This window comes from Pongo pygmaeus, chromosome 12, assembly GCF_028885625.2.
Source record: "Pongo pygmaeus isolate AG05252 chromosome 12, NHGRI_mPonPyg2-v2.0_pri, whole genome shotgun sequence".
Lineage (NCBI taxonomy): Eukaryota > Metazoa > Chordata > Mammalia > Primates > Hominidae > Pongo > Pongo pygmaeus.
Genome location: NC_072385.2, coordinates 35452432 through 35458235, shown reverse-complemented (window position 1 = coordinate 35458235; position 5804 = coordinate 35452432).

Below are 5804 nucleotides of genomic sequence, written 5' to 3'. Positions count from 1 at the left end.
TATTTTTGTAGATTCCCTGAAATTTTTAAGTAGATTATCATGTCATCTGCAAATAAAGACAGTATTTTTTCTTCCTTCACAATTGGTATGTTTTTCTTTCTTTTTTTTTTCTTTTTTTGCTTTATTGAAGTGGGCAGAACTTTCAATTCTGTGTTAAATAAGAGTGGTGATATTAGGAAATAGCATTCACCAATTAAGTATGTTGCTAGCTATAGATGTTTTGTGGCTATTCTTTGTTAAAATAATTTTCTCTATTCCTAACTGAGGGTTTTTATCGTGAATGGGTTTTGGGTTTTGTCAAATACTTTTTCAGCACTAATGGATATGATCATTTGCAGTTTCCTTTCTAGCCTATTGATAAAGTTGATTACATTGATTGATTTCAAATGTTGAACTAGCCTTGTATACCTGAAATAAATCTCATTTAATCATGGTGTAAAATTCATTTTATACCTTGTTAGGTTTGACTTGTTGATGTTTCATTGAGGATTTTTTTGTGTGTAATTCTGTGAGAGATGTTAGTCGGTAGTTATCTTTTATTGCTGTATTTTTGTAGTTTGGGTATCAAGGTAATACTGGCCTCGTAAAATGAGTTGGGAATTATGCCCTCTGATTCAGTTTTTTGGTAAGAGAATGTATAAAATGGTTTTAATTGTTGTTTTAAATGTTTGGTAGAATTCTCCAGTGATATCATTGAATCTTAAAGATTTCCTTTGAGAGCTTTTAAATTACAAATTCTATTTATTTAATGGTTATAGAACTATTCAGATGATCTTCATCCTTCTTGAGTTTTGGTTGTTTGTAGTTTTTGAGGAATTGGTCTATGTCTTCTAGTTGTCACATTTATGAGCATACATGAAGTTGTTTGCATTTCCTTATAATTCTTTTATTGCCTGTAGTCAGTAGTAATATTCGCTGTTTAATTCCTGATATTAATGATTGCTGTTTTTTCTTTGTCTTTGATAGTCTTGTTGAAGTTTTATCAATTACAGTGGTTCCTTCTAATAACTAGATATTTGTTACATTTATTATTTCAATTGTTTCCCTGTTTTTAATTTCATTGATTTCTGTTGTTATTTTTATTATTTCCTTCCTTCTGTTTGCTTTGGGTTTATTTTGCTTTTCTTTTTCTAGTTCCCTGATGTTAGAACTTAGATTATTGATTTGTGACCTTTCCTCTTTTCTACTATTAGCTATCAGTTTGCCTATTAGCACTGCTTTATTTGCTTCACGTATATTTTGATATGTTATATTTTTCTTTTCATTCAGGTCTATGAATATTTTATTTCCTTTGAGATGATAAAGCTTTGCAGGCTGGGTCATTTGTTGTAGGGAAATCCCCTTTGCCAGCCAGACCAGCAATTTGTTTTCTCTAGGTAGCAGAGGGGAGTCTCATTCATAAGAGAACAAAGATGCTTCCTGGACCAGGTGCTTGTTGCGGCTGGATTAACCTTGCTGGAATGTGCCACCTGCCAGGTGTCTCTCTGTGGGGGAAAAAGAGCCTCAGTCTTGGTGTGCTTCTTATTTTTAACAGGGTCTGCAATAGGTCCTCTTCTCCATGCTGCCCGACTCACCTGTGTTGTCAGTGAGACTCTAGTTCAATTATCCAGAGGAATGAGCATACCTAGACTGCCTTCTGTTGCTAGTTTAGAGTTGGGAGATGCCAGACCTGGTTTCCTTTCTGCTGTTGAGTGGGTGGTCCCAAGACACTCTGCCACTATGTGGTTCCTCTAGTTCTGGGGTTTCCAACAAGTTCTCCTTCCTTTATCCCCCTTTACAAGTTCGCTTTTGATTTCATCTTGTGCTATTCCCAGGGGTTATAGTTGTACTCACAGGGGAAAGGAAAAGAGCCATGAGAAATGAATCTGCTCCATCTCACATGAACAGGAAGTCAAATAGTTTACTTTAAAAGTCTTTATTAATGCTTCTTTTTCATGTCCAGTTAACATATTAGTTAGCAAATGGTCAATTGAGTTGTGGGATCAATAGCAGTCACAAATATTATTATAACAGACCTGTATCATCAGCCAAGTGTTTGTCAATATGTGCTACAATAATTTCCTCACTCATACAATGCCACGTGGAAACATGCAGAATGCTGTGAGATTTAAGGACTGGAAGAAAACCGGCTGCTACCGGAACTCTTCAGCCAAAGACAATGACACAATCCTCCCGTCTTAATGGACACTTCCCATAACTGCATGTTGCAGTTTTCAAGTAGTTAAAAGAGACATTTCTTTCATGAATAGGGCAGGGATAAATGTTTTAGTTTCAAATAAAAAAAAAAATCACCAAAGGGTCATGTTAATTCAACGGCATGTCAGATTACAGAATGTGGTTCTTTTGTTTTGAACATCCCCTAGGTTTATTGGAATATAGAGTGATTTATTCAGACCAACAAAGGATTATAAAAAATTACACACCAGGATATATTTTGGAAAAATATTCTGAGTGATTTTGCTTAACTTTGTGCCGTATCAGTTCATCAAAGTGGTAATTCATCTAAAGCGCTAAAATTATGTATAAAATTCTGTGCTTGGCACATTGGTAACTCCAAGGAAAAGAAAAAAAAATCTTGCTTTCAGGACTGGCTCTACTCAAAGGGATTTTTCAAACATCAATGAAAAAGAGCCTGTGATACAGGACAGCACATAATTAAGTTTCCATGATTAGGAAGAAAAATTACTGCAGGAATTCAGAAGAGAGAGTGATTGCTGTGAATTGGGCTGTTAAGTGAAAGTTTGAGGGATGTTCAGGATAGGTATGATGGGGTGGGTGGGAGATGGACACTGTGAACACAGCATGAAAGTTAAAATAGGCAAATGATGCATAGAGGGCAGGCCGTCAGCCAGTCTAGCTAGAGAAGTGGACTTGTTTTAGTTGAGAGTTTAGCTGAGGCCAGGTTCTGCAAGACTTGAATGTCAGACTGAGAAGATCTTTATATTCTGAGGACACAGGGTACTTTGCAATGTTTTCAACTGATAGTTGGTGCAAGCAAATACTGAGTAGGTGAGCATCAGTTTGCAGAGTCATGGTGAGGACTAGATAAGGATGTGTGTGTGTATCTCTGTGTGTGTGTGTGCACGTGTGAATCATTTAATATTATGTTTATTTATATTTTGTGGTTTGGTATCAATGTTCACAGTAAACTGCTTTCTTCAATATTGCTTTAAGTATGATTTCAATTTATCCATGTGCAGTTGAAAGTAAATAATATTAAGCCCAAAACTGTAAAATTAGTGGTTTCACTGTGACCTTGTTATGTGGCCCTGACTGATATCCATTTTTCCAAGGCTCGACTGAATATATGGGAGGAGAGTGAAAATTATCAAAGATAACTCCAAAGTGTCTACTCTGGTTGATTGGGACAAAATGACAAATGCACTAATTTTAAAACATTTTGTTATTTTTATATTCATAAAAAGAGTTGGCATGCTACCTAAAATAATAATATGAGTAACATGCTTTATAAATCAAAGAACATAGATAAAATCCTTTAACATACACGATTATTAAGTATATACTGGCTGTTTGAGAGAAAAAAACAGACAAAGTGATATATTTGTATGAGAAATAAAAGCAGGTGTTATAACTCAACAGTGAGATCATCTCCCTAACTAACACGAAGCTGGCTTTTGATTGAAGAGCTGACTACCCTCATGTAATTCCCATGTACTAATGAGTGCCAACCAGTTGCACATAAGTTAGGACTCAAGTCTGACCTAACAGAGTTAGGTGAGTGTGTGAGACTCTGGGAGAAGCATATTGAATAAAATGCAGTGTAATTTAGTAATTATATTTCTTATTACATTATTGCTCGAGTAATAATTTTCAATCCAATAACATAACGATGATCATTCTTTGTGTACTCCTATGTTGTGACAGTGACATAAAATAGTAAAGGAGACTTTAATAAATGTTTTTTGAATGGAAACAAATAAATGAGTGAATAATGAACATCTGCACTCTATGTCTTCTTCGGAGAAGCCGACATAGGAAGAGAAGCAAAGCAAAGAAGGCAATCCATGGAAATGGCCATGGAAAGTCAGCTCATTTTCAGTCTGGACTTAGATCAGGCCATCCAAACAATGTTGCTTGTTCTCTGAAATAATCTTTCATTCTTGACGTGGAGGACACAAGAGCAAATGTCATGAAAATTCAGTGAGAAACCTCGCCTTCTGAAAATTATATATGTATCTCATTTAAACTCACTTGCGCACTATTACACTCATAGTAGACAAAGACCAATATGCATGAGATTTAAATGATGAAGCTCTAGGTAACTGCTTTGCAATGCCCATGAACAATAAAATCGTGAGTGTGCATTTTTAAAAATAAGTAGATAATGAGATGCGAAATCATTGTAATAATGCTTTTCTAAGTAAAAGCTGCCAACTTGCTGACATCAAAATTGTGCCATCCACAGCTTAAAATAGAGTGGATGCATTTCCTAAAGCCCATCACTTTGCTGTCACATTCATTTGCCTCTTTAAAATGAAGGGTTTATTTCACCTTTTATAAGTAATTATAGGTTGAGAAGTCCCCGCTCTGTCTCCTACCTACTTTGCCTCTCATGCTGTGGGTTCTGCCACTTCTCCCAGGCAGGCTGATAATGGAGCAGGACAAGGCTTAAAGGATGAAAATCCAGTGAGGGAATGGTGTTCTGGCTTGGGAAGAGCCCTGAGCAATTCAGCCATTAAGGTGGCACTCTCTTGTAGTTAAGGTAGCACCCTCTTGTAGTTAAATTTTGGGCAGATTTTCAGGCTCAGTATTACTCAGTGCTCAAGTTGCATATGATCTTTGATTTACAAACCCATGACTTTTTTCTCACTGTTAAAGTTGAAGTTTTGGTACAAGCAAAATACATTGAAGAAACTGCGAGGGAAGACTGACTGTAACCCTTCCAGTCATTCCCAAATCAACCACAAGTACCCACTTAATGCTGAAAAGGCATTGATAAGTGTTTGGGCAAACCACTGTTCTGGTCCTACAGTGATTCCTGAGCCTGCACTGCACTTAGTTCTTTGTGGGTTTGTTTACCAGCCATGGACTAAGCACCACTTCCAGCTAAAAATAAAGTGATTGTTTAAAAAAATTTAGCTCCAGCTTTCAACAATTTAGCTGCCTAGTTAGGGAACAGAGATGATGTTAAAATAGTAGCTATTGTAACAGAATAAAGATAGGTGGTGCCAGGTCACAGGGATTGTGAAGGACAAATCCCCAAAGAAGGGCAGAGGAGGTGACTCTGTGAGAGACTCTGTGAACACTTCATAGACTTGGCAAAGTTTCTTCTAGTCTTTGCCTGGAAAACATGTTTTCAATAAGGGGAATTGAAAAAGAAGGAGCAGAAAAATGAGTCTAAGGAAAGATGGGCCTGGTAATATCGTGCTTTGGCTTTGGAGGTGATAATGATAATGATCTGTACCAGATGTGGCTCTTACTTTACCCATAAACATTTCCTCCACCTCTGAATTAACCTGCAATCTCAGAGCACAGTTTCCACCTCAAACACCCACTTTTCTTGGCTTCTCTGCCTGAGAGCTTTTTCTTGAGTCACAGGAGCTTACTGGCCCATTGCTGGGGCATCAATAAGCGTGTGAGGTTTAATGCCCCCAGGGGAACCCCCAGACAATTAAAAATGGACACCAGTGGATAACTACCCACAGGTTCTTTACCTGCTTTCTACACAGAAGGTCTTCAGAAGGGAAAAGGCTAGTGTACTAGACAGAATAATGGCTCCCAACAAAATCCATGTCCTGTCCAGGATGGTGGCTCGTGCCTGCAATCCCAACGCTTTGGGAGGC